The sequence below is a fragment of the Vombatus ursinus genome, unplaced genomic scaffold, assembly GCF_900497805.2.
Source record: "Vombatus ursinus unplaced genomic scaffold, bare-nosed wombat genome assembly UNPS02014168.1, whole genome shotgun sequence".
Lineage (NCBI taxonomy): Eukaryota > Metazoa > Chordata > Mammalia > Diprotodontia > Vombatidae > Vombatus > Vombatus ursinus.
In genome coordinates, this window is record NW_020953946.1 from 2,789,187 (window position 1) to 2,810,937 (window position 21,751).

Consider the following 21,751-nt stretch of genomic DNA (forward strand, 5'->3'; position numbering starts at 1 on the left):
CTTCATCTGAACTAAATGATTCCTAAAGTGCCTTAGAGTTCTGGCATTCTATTATACTAAAAGAAGCTCCTCGAATTTCTCTAATCTCTCTCTAATTTGATGGTTTTCCCTGAGATTCTGGGATTCTTTTTGCAACAATAATAAAACCAAGGATCACTTCTTTATCATAAGCCATTTCTTGTACAGTAAGCAAGAAACACAGCATTGTCATGTAACAACCAACTGAAGATGGCAAATAAGTTTATTGATTCCCCTTTAATTAATATCAAAGAGATAGACAAGATAAGAGGCACAAGACACAAGTTTAGAGTTTCCCCTTGGTTTGTTTTTTTTTTAATTATCATCTTTACTCACAGGTGGTCCTGTGAAAAATGTTAAATGTTTCTCAAAAAATTTATTCCAAATTTCTTAAGACAAAATCTGACAGCTTATGACAAGCAAAAACACATTTTCTACAAGAACGGGTTTCAATAAACTGCTAAAAAAAATCATGAATTTATCAGCTTCCCTTCTGTTGACTTATGCAGGCACCTGGAAGAAGAGTTTCCTTCCACTTCTCAAATCAAATATCCTAAATACTACATATATGGGAGGCAGGGAACCAAGCTACCTGTTCCTGTACTATAGCTCCCACCCAAACCCTGTATTATTTACCTCTACAAAAGAGGATCTCTGAAATGCCATAAGCTCAACTACTCTCAAGGGTGTGGAAATGAATTAAATTTAAAAAGAGAGTGAGAGAGAAAAGCAGGGCAAACAATAGATTGCTCTGTAATTATAGAGCTATAACCAGCAAATACATGAGTGTTAGACTTCTTGCTATAAAATTCTGCACCTAGTTGCCACATTACACATTAAAGCCTCAATGCCAGATGCTAGGCAGTTCAGGTAATTCCAAGTACAATATAATAAGGTAAGGTATTTATAAAACAACCTAAATTATTATGTAGAATTCTGGATTTTTTAGGGCTCCAACTGTAAAGAGAATACCTGCCTTAAAAACAACTTTCATGCGTTAACTCAGCACTATAAATGTAACTAACAAAAGCAAATACTAATATGCAAGTAAGACTGCCAATTCATTCGTAACCCCAGTTGTGTCTAATTTTGTTCTTCTATAATATACTATGCCTCTGAGCTGTTTGTTAGGATAAAGGTAAAGGCTGTGTTAAAGTGTTAATATCTGATGACTCACACCCTGTGAATATACATAGAAGCATATTTCAGTTTTGTGCACGCTAATTCTCTCTGAAGAGACTTAGGAGGGGGAAGGGACCTCCCAAATGTCTGGAATGTAGAATCTCCATCATGGAGACAATAGACCATCTTTTGTGTCAGCACTGATTTCTACAATTGCTAGAAACACATCACTGATTATAACAGCTCCACCTATCACTATAAATAGTTTGCATATTTAAAAATTAACATCTAAAGTCATACTATGCAGTGACGCAAAACATTTTTTATCATGGCATGCAGGACTTAAGACTATGCACAAAATTCTCTTTTTTTTTAAATTGAAAACACCTATATGACATTATGGCCTGCTAAAGAAGTTTAGGCTTAATTTAGAGAATGCTGAGAGACATCAAAGACAATGTGAATATAAAACTGAAAATAATACAGTCCAATAAATCACAGTCATCTGTTTACAAGCTTAAAACAACAACAAAGAAAATACAGTTCAGCATTTTCCAAACTGTACAAAACAGAACTCTATCTTTTTGCATAAGAATTTTGAATTTCCACTTTAATGTTTTTCCTGCAATTTACCAAATATTAAATTATGCATCTATTTTAAAATCCTTATTATGTGCGAGTTTTTTAGGATTAAAATGAACTTCTCTATTTCCCCTCAACGTTTCCCTACCATCTCTCTTTATACAGAAGCATAGAATACCCCCAGAACAGCATGTGCAGATTTCATCAATATATCTGAAGCCCCAAAATGTTCTTTGGACAAATTAGCTTGGGAACCACTGCCCTAGTTTATTTTTTCTGGGTAGAAATGGAAATGTTCCTAAGAGATCAGTAAATGGTAATTTCTTAAAATGTTTATGGTGGATTTTTATATTTTTTTATATATAACTACAAGTATTTTAAAATCTGAGCATCATAGCCTCTCAAGGTTGGAGGAAGGTGGAGGAAGTATATTTGGTCATATCATGTCATGTGAGATACAAAAAATAAATACTTAGAATCACAGAAATTAGAGCTGGAAGGGGCCTTGGAGATTTTTCTAGTCCAGAGGTGTCAAAAACATAGCCACTGGGCAGTAAGGAATCAGCTTAAAATGTAATTGGGAGATAAATTATTTAACAAAATAAATAAAAATATAATAAAACCTAGAAAATATTAAATTTTAAAATTAAGTCAATAATCAACCTGCAGGGTTATGTACAGTTTAGTGGCTTCCCACTTCTATTTCAGTTTGATATCACTATTCTAATACAATCCCATCATTCTACAGAGGAGGAAACTGAGGCTCAAAGAGGTTTAAAAATTTGTACTAAAAACCACTTAATTATTTAATAGCAGGACTAGCATGAAAAGCTCGGTTTCCTGCTTGCTAGAGTATCTATGCAACCAGCACGACGCCAATACAGAAATAGTACAAGACAAAACAGTGTCTGCCAACAAGGAACTCACCATTTATCTGGACGTGCACATTCTATATAGTTGATGAAGAAGATAGCAAGCAGTACATAAATGTTAACTGTGTGGTACAGGCAAAGAATAAGATACTTTGGTATATATTACCTTACTAATTATTAAGGTTTTGGTGAAACATGAGAAGAACTAGGCCCTAAAACTCAGGTCTCTCAGATCCCCCAGTCAGAAAGTCATACTGGAATTAGAAAGATCACCCAGTTTGACCTCCCCATTTGAAGAAATGGAGACTCAGAAAGGTGGAACCAGGGAAAAGTGACCTGCTGAGGTTTCCCAGACAGACAGGGGCCAATGTATGATCTTAAATTATTGAGGAAAAGTTGGTTCTCATGATTCCTAGGCCACTGACCTTCCCACTATAGCACCTTCCAGTGCTGTTTCCGGAAGGCTGTATATACTCAGTTACAGTTCATTGGGCTTCATGTGTCAGAATGAAATGGGTGCAGCTATATGTGGTAACCCCGATGTTAGGTAGCCTTTCATAATGAAATCCAATTATTTATCAAATTAGGATTCATAATTTTAAAATTAGAGGACTCTGAAGTGCTTCTGGGAAACTTAGATGATTAACAGCATTCAGATTATAAGGAGTATAGTCATGGTGTTTTTGAAGAAAGGAAACTGGGATCCCAGCTCTCTATTAGAAAGGACTATCTCAGTTCTATATTTGTATCCCCATTGTGTACCTAACACAATATCTAGAACATAGTAGGTCATTTAATAACTGCTTCTTGGTTGATTGGTTCTACCACAATAAGACTGTCTAAAAGAGAACATTATACAAAAAAGCCACTAGGTTAGCTTTCCAGGGTCCAATTTTAAATATGCCCATAAAGAATTTCTAGGTAATTAGTTTTATTAAAAATGAGGTTTTACCAGGCACATTTTCTCTCTTAAACTCCACGTGGCATTAACATTCTCCAGAATCTGACAGTAAACTTTACAGTTAAAGAAACCCATCTGCAGATATTCATGAGCAAAGACACATGGCAAAGGTTAGTGGCCAGAATAGCTAGCACCTAACCATTTCCTTACCCATTTTAAGATTACTGAGCTTTGTACTGAAAATACGGTAGGATTCCAAAGTCTTATTCTTGACTAAATAATGATAATAATAGTTTATATTGTATAACCCTTTGCCATTATAAAGTACTCTCACATAAATTATCTTATTTGATCAACACACACACACACACACACACACACACACACACACACACACACAGAGATCTTAGTACCAGTATCATTCCTATTTTAAAGCTTAGAAAATAGACTGAGAAATTAAGCAATGTGCATAGGGTTACATGCCTAATTAGTTGCAACCACAAACCCATATTTTAGGAATACAGATTTAGATTTAGAATTGGAAGAGGCCTTAGTGACTATCTAGTTCAACTCTCTCAAAGAAGAAACTGAAGTCAACAAAGGTTAAATGACTTGCCCAAACTCAAACAAGAACAGAACATGGATTTGAAGTCAGGTCCTCTCACCAGCACCCTTTGGATTCTAAGACCAGTGCTTTTTCCATTACACATGCTAGGTGCTTTCATTCCAATACACAGAATAATGATGGTTCAGGAATTTTTTTCTAACCATACAACTTTATAAATCTCTATTAAGGAGTGATGAGGAGCTGCAAATTTTATGTATTCTCAGATTGTAGTATTTGTTTTAGTTACAGACACAGAGTTTTAATTTAATTATAGAAACTGGCACAATCCTGTACTAGCAAAAATAATCAACTAAGTCAATTCATATTATTCTGAATTTTAATATACAATTGGAACACAAAGTCAAATTTGCTATTTCTTTCTAGTGCATATGGATAAAACTCTCAAGGTCATATGTCCTGTTTAAACCAACACATCATCATTTGACTCCATTAATAGAATAAGAGGAAGCTATTGATAACTGAAATATCCATAATTTATTTAAGTTCATGAATACACAATATTTACAAATAGAATCTTTTAAAGAGACTCTTACCAAAAGTAGCCTAAGGGCTTTGTTGCTGATTTCCTATATATCTGTCAAATTAATATAATTGTTATACATATTAATTATAAATCAGGAAACAAGTTTTGCTCAGTCCAACAACAAAAAAATACCAAAGAGAAAAACCACCATTACATTGACAACAACAAAGACTCTAAGTAAATGAGAAGCATGAATCCTCCCTTTCTCTAATGAACATTACAGAACCAAATCCCTAATTAGTAATTGAAGAAACTTCATCATTACTTATTCTAACCAAAGTCTGACACTTGACATTTCCATTTCTGACCATGATAAACAACTTAGGCTCCCAGTCACTACTTTCTGCCAATCCCAGGCTCTTAGTGCTTGCCAAAGTTAGGATAACAAGTTGCTTTATTGTGTAGCCTAAAAAGCAAAAGTCTTAATATAATTAAACTATATTTTCAAAATGTTCTACAGAACTAGCTTTAACCATTGCTACAGAAACTCATCATCTAAGTTAATGGAAGAGGCAGGAAATTTTGTCTCTGCCATGGCAGATCACTGGAGGGGAAATGACCTATTAAGCTGTTCAGGTTTTATGAGGTGCTCGTCTGGATTTTTTTTTTTTTTTAAAGAAAGGAGTAGATAAAGAGGCTAGCTGGAGCTGCCCTTAAAGCTTCCCGGCCACTAGGATTCCTTCACTGGAGGGAGGAAAGGCATAGAAAAGCAGTTTGGTTCTAACATAACAAAGCAAAAGCTAATTGATACATTACATGCCAATTTATATAAAATGTTATTTTACAGGCAAACTTACCAAAGAATATAATGAAATTATATATACATGTAACCAATCCCACTCAGAGACGACTATAGTGACAATCTGGTTATCTATCAGGCTAAAAAGCTCAACCACAGCTCTTTCCACTCTCCATGAACATAAAGACAATTTCCTTTTGGTTAGGTTTGCAGAACTAGGGAATTTCTGGTGCACCACCATTTCTGCCTCTTGGCCTCACCAGTTTACTCACAACTTTGTATCTCTAAATTAGTGGTTCTCTGTCACACACAGTAACAGCAATATTCTAAGATGAAGAACTGTGAATGACTTGGCTATTCTCAGCAATACAAAGATCCAAGACAATCCCAAAGGACTAATGATGAAGCTTACTATCCGCCTCCAGAGAAAACTGATACTGTCTGAAGACAGACTGAAGTATGCTATTTTTTCACTTTTTTTATTCGAGTCTTCTTGTAAAAAATGACTAATATGGAAATGTTTAATATGACCGCACATGTATGAACTATATCAGACTGCTTACTATGTCTCAGGAAGGGGAGGGAGGAAAGGAGACACAGAATTTTGAATTCATAACTTTTTAAAAACGTTAAAAATGGTTTTAACATATAATCAGGGTAAAAGCAAAATATCATGTAAAAAATAAATTGGGGCTCTTAATTTGGAGTGTGTGAGCTTTTTAAAAAATATTTTGATAACTGTTTTTCATATAATTGGTTTCCTTTGTAGTTCCATGTATTTTATTTTAGGCATTTAAAAACATTATTCTGAGAAGGGGCATCCCTGGAGCGCCAAATAGATTCATGAAACAATAAAAATTAAGAACCCCTGCTCAAAATGAACCATGCTATGACTCCCTCTGTTTGGTTCACTTTTCCCAGAATATCCACTTAAGTGAGGTGCTCAGGCCAGACATGTCTCATTCATCTCCAGTCTGCACTCAGAATTTCCTGTCATGCCTAAAGGGTTACATTTGTCTATTCCGTGCTCTTTTCAGCTTCCTTTTATCTGTTTCTCCCATTAGAATGTAAACTTTTGGAGGGTAGGCAATGTCTTTCTTTTGACTTTTATTTATATTCCCAGTGTTTAATACAGTCCTTGGCATATAGGAAGAACTAAATAAATGCTAGTTGACTGACAGAACGGGATGGCAGCCCCTGCAGCTGTTTCTCACAAGCAAAGTCACTCCCTTTCTGAAGTCGCATGTCACTTTGTCCTTATCCCTTCACCTCTTCGGGCTTGGCTGTAAAATGAAGAGTTTGAACCTGATGATCTCCATGGCCTTTTCTAATTCTAAAACACTCTGATTCTAATAATGGTTCTGTGTCTCTTCTGCATATTCCACCCCATAGTGTTCCATAAGCACTTAGTTATCCTGCCACCACTCACTGTACACAAAATCCAGCTCAAACTTTAATTGACAAAGTTTGAATACTTGATGTTAGTGATCCAACTTACTGCCTACACAGTGCACTGAAACATGTTGCAATGCATGGCAAACTAGCTAACTTCACAAGGACCTGCCTGCTCAGTATATGCATAAAATCCATTTACTTTGCTCCCACCACAACTTTACCCAGGATCCTTGGTGCTACTCTACTACCTTCTGTAGAGATTTTATATCATAAACTTTCACAGTCATTTACCATGTCACCTCACAGTGTGAATGAGAAATATAAAATGGATGTGAGCAAATAGGGGCCTGGAAAACTGACATGCCCCAAGTCAGTAAGTTTCTTGGATAAGGCATAAAAGAATCAATGATTCACACAATTATGACAGGGTTTTTTTTCCATTCTTTTTTTTTCCTTTTCATAACAACATACAAGTTTATCCTTCCCAAGAACAGAACCATATTTTTCCCATTCATTATTCTACTTAATTTTGTAAAACCTACTGCTTTCTAGGAATAGTTTTCACATCAAAAGATTTTGCAGCTAGGTGTCACAGTGGATAGAGCACCGACCCTGAAGTCAGAAGGACCTGAGTTCAAATCTGGCCTCAGACCAAACACTTGACACTTACTAGCTGTGTGACCCTGGGCAAGTCACTTAACCCCAATTGCCTAAAAAAAAAAAGAAAGATTTTTATACACATTAGTGCTAAAGTAAGAGCTACTATATTCTTTTGCTTGTGATCTTGTCTTCTATGTATCAGTATGCATTACTTGCTCTGATGCTAATTAAACTATTCAAGAAGTTTGATATGGTATGTTTAGTAGCTCTAAAGCCATGTTTAGGCACTAACATCTCTTTTCACACTTCGAACTTGTGCTGGTGTCCACCCTGGTATTCTTGTCAGCCTCCCTCATAGACATGCTTTCGTGATTTAAAAAAAAAAAAATGTTTTTCAACTGTTATGTTGTAAAATTTTGTTTTCTTATCAACACATTCATTGATGAAGCGTGTGCTTTGAGTAGCAGAATTTAACAGCTTTCAAATCTGTGTTATTTGCTAAGTCTTGGCCTACATGTAGATTTTCTTGGTACAGGCTGATAGGGGAAAAAAAAACCAACAACACTCTTTTTCAGTACCGCTCTTAGTCCCGAGTACTGTCTTTTAATCTATTAACTCAGTTTGGACATTTGTTTCACAAATTATGGAATCAATGTTTGCCACCAAAAATAAGACCAATTTCTACCTCTAATTTCTCACCAACTAACTTTCTACTCACTTCCAAAACACACCACTATCTTAATAGTTCACTTCTGGCCCAAACCTGAAGACAAAGGGCTAAAGGCTAAAAGGGAAACAAAACCATAGCAATTTTGAATTGGAAAGGGATTTTTTTGTTCTTCAAATGAGAAACCAGAGGCTCAGTAAGAAAAGGATTTGCTCAAAAATACACAACTATTTAGTAAGAAATAAAAATCTGGATTTCCTGCTTCCTTGAACATCATATACGATCAAGGATGGCACTCTGAAGGCAGGAGAGACAAGAGAAAAGTCAATACTCTTTAAGCAAAGGGCCCCTAAGTTTAAGCTGGACTATGCCTGAGTCAAAACATAGGTGGTGGGAGGAAAGGAAATGGCACCTGATCACAAGGTCAAAACATCCCATTTGTAGGGCCCCTACTACAACATGCATTATTCTTTATCTTCACTCACTCCTTCTATCTGCCTATTTCAACCACGGCGGCAGCTCATCATATGAGCTTTACCTCTACAAGTATAAAGGTGGGCCCAACTGCAAGGCCCCTTCAAAATTACTGCTCCCCTCAGTTATACATGAACTCTTAAAGGGAATGGGGATTGATTCATCTGCATATGATCAATTTTATAGGGATCCAAAAATGAGAAGGAATTTATAAGATTTTTTTTTTGGCTTTTTTTTTTGGTGAGGCAATGGGAGTTAAGTGACTTGCCCAGGGTCACACAGCTAGTAAGTGTCAAGTGTCTGAGGCCAGATTTGAGACTTTACAAGATTTTTGTCAATAAATTACAAACCAGAAAGAACAAGGAAAAGCAAATAGTATGAATGATCCATAAATGGTTACTACAGAGTTAAACAATCAAGAATAAACTCTGTGTGTGTGTGTGTGTGTGTGTGTGTGTGTGTGTGTGTGTGTGTGTGTGTGTGTGTGTGTGTATGAGAGAGAGATATGCTTTAAGGGGACAATTTGAAGTTAGGAGCTCTTCGCTGGGGATACAAAATTGAGGAGAAAAATACAAACGCAAGAAAATAAAAGCATGGCATGAAATCAGTTCAAACTTAAAATAAGAAGCTGAATATTTTAAAAGTTTAAAATGTTGATGGGGTAGGAAAATGATGGATCTTTCACCTGTCAAAACTGGATAAGAATCCTCCTACCCCCCCAACCCAAACAACCCATAAACTAAGAGAACATATTTAAGAAGGTTCTTAGGATAAAAAGGAATTATAGTCTCAGATTTATAAGATATATATATGTATATATATATGGCTCTGTGCTCAGAATAAAATCATCTTCTGGAGGTAATATGGCATAACACAGCAGAAAGCACACTGGCTTTAAAGCCAAAGAGCCCAGGGTTCAAGTATTGCCTTCTGCCACCTATTAACACTATGACCTTGGAAAAGTCACTGGACTGCTCAACCTCAGTCCTTCATCTGTAAAATAAGGATAATAATATGTGCTTGACCTACTTCACTCTAGTCGGGATGAGAGTACTCCTTGTAAATCTTGAAGTTCTCCATAAAAGTCATTATCCATTTTTACTTATGATATTCTGATGATATTTATATGGTTTTCTAAGTCATTCAAATTTCAGAAAAACTACTTTAAAAAAAGATACAATGATCAAGATTCCTATTGCTATAATAATGGAGTTTATTAAGTATTAAAGGAAATAATAAAGCAGCATGACTTTTACTTCTTCCTTTCTATTAACATCTCTCCTCACTTCTATCTTACCATAAAATAAATACAGAGATGTCATCTGGAGATAAAAATAATTTTTATCAATATCAATTACAATGGAAAAATGCATTTGTTACTTTAGACTAAAACAGACTCTTGTCCAAGTTAGTTCTTAACTTAAATGATTTTTCATTCATTTTGACAGGCTGCAGGAAGTAAAGGGTTGATTTACAGGGGCAGCTTTAGGCAGGGTTCCTTGAAGAGATGACAATTTTTGTATTCCTGGAAAGACAGATGGGTCTTCTACCTCCAAGGATTCTTTCTGTAATGTTTACCACTCGACAGTACAACCCTGCTGAGGAGTTAAATGGTTGAATAATCACATCTCTTTTGATTTCCTATAAAACTATATAACATGGGATTTGGAAGCTGAGAGGTTCTGGCAAGTCAAGAAGCATTTCATCCTCTACTGGAGAACTAAACGTGTAGAAAACTTTCACACACCTGAAGTAAAGGATTTCCTTACAATTCAATCAAGGGGGAAAGTGTCTGAAGTAACCCAACAAGTTTCTTACAGACTTTCTTAGTATGCCACAAATCAGCTAAATGTTTCATAGGGAATATACAATAACTCTACCTGAAAAAAGTCCTCAAGTAAATATTTAATATGCATGGTTTGTTTGTTTTTTTTTCTTTCTCTACAGCGATGTAAGGAAATGCTCTCTCCCTTTCCCTCCACCAAAAGATAATAGGATTTTTCAAAGATTTTACATAGTAGACTAATTAGCTCCATTATTTTCCTTATAACTTTCTTTGATCCCTTACCTTTACTACCAGAGGAGAAGTGAGTCCTCCCTCCCTAGACTTCTTAAAGCACTTTCACCTCCTGCCCTTTAGCACCGCATGTGATATATTTATCTATATCTAGGCTTTATTTCATCTTCATTTCTGCCTTATTTTTTTTTTGTTTGGCAATTGGGGTTAAGTGACTTGCCCAGGGTCACACAGCTAATAAGTGTCAAGTGTTTGGTCTAAGGCTGGATTTGAACTCAGGTCATTTCTGCCTTATTTCATCTAACAGATTTTAAACTCATTGAGGGCAAGGGCAATGTTTTATTTATCTTCATATTTCTTATCATGCCCAGCCTAGTGAAATACTTAATAAGCCCTCAGTAAGTGTTTATTTAACTGAAATGAAGTAGCACTGACCTACTGAGTGCCAGACACCACCCTTCCTTCCTACAATGCACGGAGATATGCTGATGTTTAATAAACTGTCCTGTACCATTTTAAACCACACCTCACCTACTGTCATCTGGCTTCAAAAGGGGTGGTGGTGACAGGATTATTTTTAAACAGACTGCTCCACATTCCTGCAGGAAAGAAATAAAAACCAACGCCAGAAGAGTTGAGTGCAGTTAGGGTTAGGGTTAGAAGGGTTGAGCATGCACGTTAAAAAAAAAAGTTTCCAGTGTCCTGCAGGGTTGGAGAATGTCTTTACAAACAAGGAAATCACACCCGACTTCCACATTCCCCAAGCAACAGCACTCCTGGAAACAGCAGGCCGACCACACTAATTCAAGAACAACAGTGACTGACCGTGAGGAGGGAAAGTTAAAAGTCCTGCAGGTTACTGGGCTTCCTCTTGCTACTTCTTTGTTGGCATAGGAGACCTCACAGCTGGTGCACTCAAGGGCACAAATTAACACTCTCCCGCCGGGAGAACTAGCAGCGCAAGTGGCTCCAAAGCATGTGCTTTTTTCCCACAGCCGTCCTCTCTAACCTTAGAATCCCCTACTGTGCCCCCTCTAAATCCCTTTCTCTTCCCTCCGGCCCTTCCCCTTTTCTTCTTGCTTTGGCATTTCTCAACAGTCTCCCAAAGTCCGGGGCATCCCTCTGTCCCGTGGGCCGATTCTCCAAAAGCAGGTCCTCCTCCCGAAGCTCCTGCTACTGCTGCTGTTTGGGCCGCCACCCTCCCGGTTCGAACCCGCTGGCCAGCCCGCCTGCCCCAAGCAAGCAGGGTGAGTGGCGTGAGGGGAAGGGGGTGGAGATAGAGAAAGGGGAGAGTGCAGAGCTGCAGGACAGCAGCGAAGAGAAGAGGAAGAGAAGAAGGAGGTGGTGAGTGAGGGCCCTGATACTTAGGATGACACGGGAGAGAAGGAGGGGGGTGGGGGCGAGGGGCGGCGGCGGCCAGCCCTGTTCTTCCTCTTCCCCCGCCTCCCCCTGCATAAGCCAAGCAGCCGCAGTGGCTCCGGCGCTAAATTCCAGCCTAGTGCAAGGACTGAGACTCACATGAGAGCACGAGCACACACACACACGCGCGCTCACACACGCACACGCACACAGTGGGTCTCTATCTCGTGCACCCTCCAGAACTGGGGCGATGGAGGCGGGGAAGGAGGCTTGCCTACAGCCCGGGGTGCCGAGCTGACACCCGGGCGGGCAGCGGGGTCAATGCAGGGCAGAGCGGCAGAGCGAAAGAGGGCGGGCCGGCCGAGTGACCGGGCACCGCCGCCAGTCGCGAGCTGCCAGAGGAGCCCAAACGTGCCAGCGAGCGCGAGGCCGGAGCCGCTCCCGGCGCTGCACAGGCACCGTCTCCGTCTCTACTAGGCAGCGGCCGCAGGAGCACCAGTCAACCCCCACCCCCTCCTTCCTTCCCTTCCCGATTCCTCCCCACCCGCCAGGCCCCAGCCAAGGAGGAGGCCGACAAGGGCAAGAGGCGGCCGGTTTACAAACCCTTCCTGCCCCAGTCTTCCTACCTCCCCTTTCAAGCCCCTGCGCCCACCCCCACGGCGCCTTACCTTCTGGCTTTATTTGGGCTTCCTTCTGGCCGCGGGCTGTGCGCTAAGTCGGGCGAGGAATTAGGGCTTTCTCCCGGGTCTCATTCCTGCCCCAGCGCTCGCTTCCTTCCCTCCTTCGCTCCCCGCCTGCCCGGGCTTGCTCGCTTTCTTCTCTACCCCCCACTCCCCTCCCTTCCCGCCACCCCTCCCCTTTTCCTCCACCTCCTCCTTTCTCCCGACCGCCCGCGTCTGCCTGCCTATTCGGCGGGTGCTGCTCCACTCCTCATGCCAGCGGCAGGCAGCGGAGTCTCCTCCCCGGGCGCCCCCCGCCCCCCTTTCTTTTCCCTCCCCCCACCCCCCACGCCCTCTCCCCGCAGCCCGTGGGCTCTCGCTCCCTCTCCTCCTCTCCCGGGCTAGCAGGAGGAGGCGGCGGCGGCGGTGGCGGCGGCAGACACACAAGAGCCCTATTGTATTATTGACACCGCTGGCTCCCACGCTCCGCCTCTTCCCTTTCCCTCCCTGCCAGCAACACTCTCCCTCATTGACTGGCTTCGGCCGCGGAGCTCCCCTCTCTTCCTGCCAGCTGCTCCGAAGGAAGAGCTCCGGCTAAGGGGGGGACTCTTCTCCTGCCTCCCCGCTACTTCGTCCTCTACCTGCCGCTGCGGCTGCCCCGGAGTGACCGCCCCCAGCCTCCTCCTGCCTCCCGTCCACTTCTCCCCTTCCCACATACCTACCAGCCAAGCGGCTAAGTACCTCCTCCTCGGACGCCGCCACTCACACGCACGGCATCCTGAACTTTTCCGCGCACCCACTCGGCGGTACCAGACCGTGCCACAGCCGCCGCCTCCTCCACCTCCTAGTTTTGACACTGGCACCTCTCTGCCGCCGCGCCTCCCCCTCCCTCCTGAGGAGGGCCCTACACTTGCAGATGCCCTGCTCTACTCCCTTCCAGGTGGGTCATTTCTCGGGTCCTGCCCCCTCCTAGGCTCAGGCAATATCTTCTTTGTTTGAAAGGGGGGCGGGTTAAGGAGGGGAGGGCCAGCACTAGAGAACAGATGGAGTAGGAAAAAGGAGGGAGGGGGAACCACCTGTTTTGTTACCTAATCCGGAAAGCCGGGTTTTCGTTAATGAGGCTTCTGTCCCAGACACATCATCCCTTTTAATCACTGATGAGCTAGGTGGTCACTGCTTTAATTGGATGTAATAATAAATAGAGCCAAAGTGGCTCTTAACGGAATACATTTATTAAAACCTAAGTACCAGTGACACATAACAGTGTTTACGTGATGGAACGCCAGATCTATCTTCCTAGAAGTAAGTCCTTTAAGATCATAATTAACTCATGTAGTACTTTTCACTAGTATAATTAAATATAATAGATCTTCTTGGTCGATTAAAAAGCAAAATGCAAATTATCTATATTAAATGGTTAGAAGTGTGTTCCCTACAGATGGGAAAGTGTTAACCTAAAGTACTCAGGTCACAATTTTTTTAAACTTTCTTAAGAAAAAGATGCATTCATGAAATAGAAGACATAAATATGGTCCGAGAAGAGAAGAAAGTCAGTACACAACATTTTGTTTCACTTGAAAATCAAGGAGAAGTTGTAATTGGGAATTGAAAAATCTAACTTCTCTTTACCTTTTTATCAACTCAGCCTGGCATAATGGAAAGAACACAGAATATGGAGGCAGAGTGACTGGATTCAAATCTCAGCTCTTGACTTCCCTGTCACCTGTGTGACCCTGGAGAAGTCATTTAGCCTTTCTCACCTGTAAAATGATGGAATTTTCCTTAGTTTCTAACTAACTCTAAATCGATTTTCTCATGTTTTCTGGAAGACCATGTGCTTGAGCTGGCAAAATCAAGGAAGACTGCATGATGGCAGTGGCACCTGAGGCAGGCTTTTCAGGCAGGAAAAGATTTCAGCAGACAGAGTTGTTGAGGTGAGATGATTCCAGGCATGGAGTACGACTGGTACAAAAGTAAAGAGATGGGAAAAGATAGAGGAAAAAATCAAGGAATGGCTAAAACAGTCTATGAGAGGGTCTAGTAAGCCTTTGCCTAAACTCCTTTAACAATTAATAGACAGTATCCCGAAAATATACCACTATGGCCCTTGATTTGAACAAATATATTTTAATTGATAAACTTTGATGTGACACATCAAACAAACCATCAATTACACACATTTTATCCAAAAAACAATTATATAGCAAAACATGAAAGAGGGATAGTGACTGATAATACATAAACCAGTGTCATCTACTCTATTTGGCCAGAGGCTTTTAAATTTAAATAGCTGTAGTCAATTTATTGTGTTGGTTTTGTTTTCTTCACTATGCATCATTTTCATACAGGTTGTTGCAGAAGTCTTGTGATATCAGCCAAAAAAGCTAATACAATCTTGGGCTACATTAAGAGCAGCACCTATAAACAAAGCTAGGAATACTATGAATGGAAGTTGCAGCGATGAATTTAGGAAAGAAAAACTTCCTGGCAATTAGAGCTATTCAAAAATGGAATGGGCTGCCTCAGTTTCCCTCACTAGAGGTCTTCAAGCAAAAACTGAATGGTCACATGGTTGAGATTTTGTAAAGGAAATTGTTGTTCAGGTACACATTGCCCTGAATGACCTCTGTGGTCCCTTCCAATGCAAAGAGCTTATCATTCTCTTAAGTTTGTCTGATGTAGGTAACAGGTCCTGCTGCCTTCATCTAAGGAGTAGAAATGAAAATAGCCCATTTAACTGGTTTTGAGGCTTTTCAAAAAGAAAACCCCAGGGTGGATTACTGATTAATGGAAGTAAATCTAAAGTTTTGAAACTTCATGTACTGTGTTTTCACAGTGTAGGAATTAGAGCTGGAAGAGACCTACTAAAGCCTTCATTGTTTTGAAGATGAAGGAAACCGAGGACCAGAGGAGGTAAGTGACTTTGTTTAGTTTACACAGTTGGCAAAGTAGCAGCTGATTTGGGCAGCTATTTGGCCCAGTGGGTAGAGTGACAGGCCTGGAGTCAGGAAGATTTGAATTCAAATCTGGCCTCAGACATTTACTAGCTGTGTGACCTTGGACAAATCACTTAACCCTGTTTGCCTCAGTTTCCCCATCTGTAAAATGAGCTGGAGAAGGAAACAGCAAACCACTGCAGTATCTTTGCCAAGAAAACCCCAAATGGGGTCATGAAGAGTCAGATGTGACTGAACTGCTGATCTACAATAAAGTGGCAGAGCTAGGATTTGAAGCCAGGTTCCCTTTCTCCAAATCCAGTGCTTTTTCTACTCCACAGAGACTCAGAGGACACCTGGTGTGCTAGAAAAGAGGGCCAAGGGAGTCTGGAAGAAAGTAATATAGTTCTAACAAGGACCCAAATGCTCAATTTTTCTTTCTTCTCAGCATTCCTTCCTTTCCTTGCCACAAACACTTCAAATGAACACAGAAGGTAGTTGGCAAAGCTTGTTAGGACATAAATCAACAGCATCTCTTTTCTTCTCTTGTCTGCCTTCTGAATATATATATATATATGTTATCTCTCATATACATATATATGAGTGATAACAACCTGGGCACCTGTATTAAGAATTAGAGCAGCAAATAGATGTCATTAGTATTTTGCATTTTCCTTGTATCAGAAGTTGATGTTCAGGTCTCAATTTGCACTAGAACATACTCGTATGACCAGAATTTCACCACCGTAATTGTATTATTCAATATTCTGATAAGACCAACAATAATATTCCCAAAGAGGACTCTGAAATCATCTTTGATTTTTTAAATTTAAAAAAGCTAGCACATGTTTATATCCATGATACATGATTGAGATAATGGTTGAAATGATCACAGATGTAAGAAAGTCTCATTCTTTGTAAGACATAAAGTGAATTAAAAATAACATCGAAATAGCTTTTGATGTTAATGTTAAACATAAAAGTTATATGTATGATACTTTGTACAAAAGATACTTTGTACAATGTAGGCAATGTCTGTTGAATGAATATACTTGTGGTCATTCTATTTTATTCTTTGCCTGGTCTATCACTTTAAAATACCAGTTATAAAATCCACATGAGTTTTGGAGACAGCTTAATCAGCATGCTTAATTTTAGGATTTGATTTGGCAACATGTTTGTAGTCTATATTTATTTTGGGGATTTCAATGATTTGGAGGGTCCTGCTGCCTTCATCTAAAGAGTAGAAATGAAAATAGCTCATTTAACTGGTTTTGAGGCTTTTCAAAAAGAAATTCCTGACTGGGAGGGTTGGAGGTAAAAATAACTATTAGTGGATATTTACAGATGTCTCTGTGTTATATTTGATAACAAGAAAATAAGAATTAGTAGCTGACATAGGCATTGCAAAGTATTTTACATATATCATCTCACTTACTCTTCACAGCAGTCCTCTGGTGTAAACGGTATCGTTATCCTCATTTTACAGATAAGAAAAATGAGTGACAGAAAAAATAGATAACTTGCCCACTGCTACACAGCTCCTAAGTGTCAGAGGCAGAATTCGATCCCTAGTCTCTTGAGAGTACAAGTACTGCTACTTTTTCCCATTAAGCGACACTGTTAAAGTGTTTACTTCCCATGAAAAGCTGATCATCCATTTCTCTTGCCAAGGTCTCATCTTCTACGATGAATGTTCAGGCATGGTTATATACATGTAAAAGTTCTTGATGTTCTTTTTTTAATGCTACAAGAGTGTTCATACCCATCAAAGTAAGGCTCCTGCAGTTGGAATACAAGTGAAATGAACATACTGTAGTTGTTATCAATCAATCAGTAAACATTTATTAAGTACCTACTATGGACCAGGTACTGTGCTAAGTGCTAGGGATATAGAGAAAGGTAAAAGACAGTCAAGGTGCTCACAGTCTAATGAGGGACACAAGATGCACACAATTATGCATCAACCTGTATGTGTAATTAGACTCATTGTCAATTCCAGAGTCACCAAGACTAGAAGAGGCTTCATTTTACCTTTATTACCCAGTCACACGAAGAACAAAGCACTGCTAACAGAAGGCTGATAACATCCCTAGACCAGCTCTATGCCAGATGTTGATGCTATGGATGAGTCATAGAGATCATCTAACTCTTCTTAGAATCTTTTGTGTGGTTTATTTTCCTTGCTGAGCTGTTTTCACTGTTAGTAGTGGAAAGAAAAGGGACACCAGACATCAAACTGGAGAATTTAGGAGAAGTTAAGAAATGTCTTATTCCAGAAATTTACCATACACTGTGGTATTTGAGGATAAACGTTCTGTGTCAGTTTTGAGAGAGATGTGCTGACCCTAGCAGTAAGAATTACTTAAGTTACTACCAAATGATTTTTTGTATTAGGTTATATTCTTCTTCATTTGTACAATAGTAGTAGTAGTAGTAGTAGTAGTAGTAGTAGTAGTAGTAGTACGAACTAACATTTATAAACTAGCTAATATTTATAAACCTTTAAGGTTTGTAAAGATATGTAAAGACATATTTTACATATATAAAGATATATGTACCTTTACAAACCATTTATGTGTGTATTTTATGTATATTATATATATTATATTGCTTTACAAACCTTAAAGGACTCTGTTTATATATTATTATGTAAAATAATATTATTTCATATAGATGTATAATCTCATTTGTTCTTCATTATACTTCATGACAGTGGCAGCAGGGTGGTGCAGTCGATAGAGCACCAGGCCTGGAATCAGGAAGACTTGAATTCAAATTCGGCCTCTGACACTAACTGGCTATGTGACCTTGGTCAAGTCACTTAACCCTGTTTGCATCAATTTCCTCATCTGTAAAATGAACTGGAGAAGGAAATGACAAACCACTGCAGCATCTTTGCCAATGAAACCCCAAAATGGAGTCACTAAAATTTGGACATGACTGAAAAATGACTGAACAACACACCCAGTGAGGAACTGTTATACTTATTTTACGGAGGAGAAAACTGAATCTTAGAGAGGTTAAGTGACTTAGCAGGGTAACACAGATAGTAAGTATCCAAGGCAGAATTTGAATTTGGGTCTTCTAGACTCCAAGTCCGTCACTCTATCAACTACACCACTCTAACTGTAAGAATTGGGGCAATAGGACTCTCTGAAAAACAGTGGACTATGAAAACTGAATCCATTGGCGGAAGAGGGAGAATCTAACGCTTCTCCGTTACTCTAATAAACGCTACACCTCAGTCCTGCATCTTACAAAATATTTGCCAAGGCAGAGTAATACATACCCCTTTAGTTATAGTGGGAAGAATTTGGTCCTGCTTGCCTACTTTCAAAACAGCTCAGGAATGATCTCTTCTAGGAGGCATTCCTCAATTGATTCTTGCTTCTATCAGCTGGTGAGTTAAGGGCAAAATTTAGAGTTCTGATGAAATTAGTATGTTCAGTAGAACCATGTTGTCACATATTTGTACACTCAAGGTCATATGGGTCATGAGTTTGCCTCTATTCATTTTTACATTGTAGTCATTTGTATTTTGTTCAGTCATTTTTCAATCACGTCCAACTCTTCATGACTCCATTTGGGGTTTTCTTGACAAAGATACTGAAGTGGTTTGTCATTTCCTCCTCCAGCTCACTTTACAGATGAGGAACTGAGGCAAACCAGGTTAAGTGACTTGCCCAGGGTCACACAGCTAATAAGTGTCTGAGATCAAATTTGAACTCAGGAAGTCTTACTGACTCCAGCCCTTGCTTTCTATCCACTGTGCCACCTAGTGCCTAAGTCAATTTGTATGCTACTTTATAAATGTTTTTACAGAGTGGATAAAATGCTTGAATTTGGATTCTGGAAGACCTGGGTTCAGATTGCATCTCTGACACTAACTGTGTGACCATGGGCAAATCATTTAATTTCTCTGGGCTGCAGTTTCATTATCTTTAAAATGGGGATAATATCTGTAGTTCTTGCCTCACAGGGGTGTTCTGAGGCTCAAATGAAACAATATGTAAATTGTTTTGTAAACTTTAAAGTGCTATAGAAATGTTAGTTATTATACTCCTCATTGAGAGGCAGCATGTCATATTAGGTAGGGCTCGTCTCGGAGCCAGGAAAGACCCGAGTTCAAGTTTCTGCTGACACTTGGTTGCATGACCCTGGGCACAGAACTCTTAGATATCTCTCTGGAAGCAGCAGAGAAGGTGCTAATCTGCATTGATATATGGGAGTTTGCTATATCGGTGAAATTACACGTCTAATCTGTGTCCCCTGTATTCTTTAATACTTAAAAGGGCAACACTCCTTCTGCTGTACCCTTTCCCCACATCTTCCTAATCTGTTTCATGAGCTGCTGCAGCCCAATTAATCATGTGGTGGCTGATTATGTCATAAAGAGCCTCTCTGAACTTAGCTAGACTGATCCTCACACAATGTACTTATACTTAACCCAGCCTATGTTTTAAGCCTTCCTAGCTTGGTAAGATCCACCAGAATTCCTACTAGCATTCAGCTCCATGCCATGATGAGGCACTAGAGAGCTACTTTAGAAGATATCATGTTGTGGCACAGTGGATAGAGCACTGACCCTGGAGTCAGGAGGACCTGAGTTCAAATCCAGCCTCAGATACTTGACACTTTCTAGCTATGTGACCCTGGGCAAGTCACTTAACCCGTGATTGTCTTGGCACCCTCCTCCCAAAAATGTCATGTTTTACTAACTATCCTATGCTATACCCAAAAGCAAAGACTATGTGTTCTATACCTTTCAGGAAGACTTAGGTTCACATTCCATTTCAGATACTTGCTAGCAGTGTGACCTCAGCCAAGAGATTTAACTTCTCTGGGCCTCAGATTCTTATCTGTTAAATGAAATGTTTGCATTCACAGATGTCTGAGTTTCCTTCCAGCTCTAAATCTATGACTCTGTAATATTCCCTACATACATACACAGATTCTCCTGTCCCCAGCACCTACCACAAATGAGATTGTGTTTGTTAAAAAAAAGTGCTTAGCACATATAGAAATACTTACTCTCTTCCTTTCTCATAGTGCTTAATACACAATGGATTCTCAATGTCTTTTTTTTTTTTTAAAGACTGTGTTTCTCTTTCTCCCAGGCTGGAAGTACAGGGTCTACTTACTTATCTCAGGGGCTCACCATATTAATGATGAACTTAGTTTGGCTACCAAGTCAGCTAAACCCACTGCATCTCAAAACTCCTGAGCTCAACAGATCGGCAAACATCAGCCTTCCTGGTAGCTGGGATTTCAGGCATGTGCCTCACTCCTGGCTCACTATGTTTTAATGGCCTTTAGCATTACATTTTTAAATTTTTTTTTTCACAAATGAAGTGCCTACTATGTGTAAGGCACTATGATAGGATTTTAGAACATCATTAACTCAATGTTAGCAAAGAAAACTTGAGTTATTTTGGTCCTTTAGACCACATGCTATAAATCAGCTATTCTAACCAAACATATGAATTTCTGAGCAGTATGTTTTAGTACAATCATTCTTGAGCTCTGTCAGTTCATGGGCCACAATAGCAGCAAAAGAGCCCCCATTCACCCTACTCTAGTCCACTTATACCAACCATATAAAATTTTCGTTGCAAAAAGCAATAGTCACTTTTATTCATGGAAAATGTAGTGGTACCACTTTCAGTTAGATACCAGTTAGGTCTGCTTATATATATATTTCTAAATAAAACGTGAGTTCAGTATTCAAGGAAGAAATAAAATATAGACCAGTGGTGGCAAGGAAGCTGGTTATTGCTACTGCACTCACTACTTCTCTTCTGTTGTTGGGAACCACATAACACTCTTGCGGCCTCCCCCAACCTGCCATGAACACTTAGCACACATTTAGCACCTCTCTTTGTACTTTTAAGAATTTGGTCACTTCCTCCCCTAAAAAAAAAAAAGATTCCCTCCCACGTTCAAACCCTTATCCCCTTTTACAGCATTTGACACAGTGTCTGGCAGTTTAATAATTTCTGACTTTTAGACCCTTTTTGCCTCCCACACAAAGGGGTTAGAACATGACTTAGCATACTACTGTTTAAAAGTTGCATAAGTATAATGTAGTGGATAGAACAATAGTCTTGGAGTCTGGAAGACCCAGGTTCTAATACCACCTTAGTCACTTACTAATTATGTGACTCTGGGCAAGTCACTTAACCTCAGGGGGTCTGATTTCCTCAAGGGTAAAATAAGTGGGCAGGATCCATTGCTCCCTAATGTCCTTTCCAGTTCT

The 21,751-nt window shown here is 39.6% G+C and overlaps 1 protein-coding gene across 4 annotated transcripts in view; it reads right to left on the minus strand.

Annotated features, from left to right (window-relative positions):
• JADE3 (jade family PHD finger 3) overlaps positions 1–12,773 on the minus strand; it is a 187,936-nt gene extending 175,163 nt beyond the window's left edge. For 3 of the 4 annotated variants that reach the window (XM_027859476.1, XM_027859472.1, XM_027859475.1), the window contains exon 1: positions 12,566–12,773. The gene's annotated coding sequence lies outside the window, so the exon portion shown is untranslated. Of the gene's footprint in view, positions 1–11,363; positions 11,494–12,565 lie in introns of those variants that run through there. The other variant, XM_027859474.1, reaches the window with a different exon arrangement.
• Between the last annotated feature and the right edge of the window lie 8,978 nt (positions 12,774–21,751).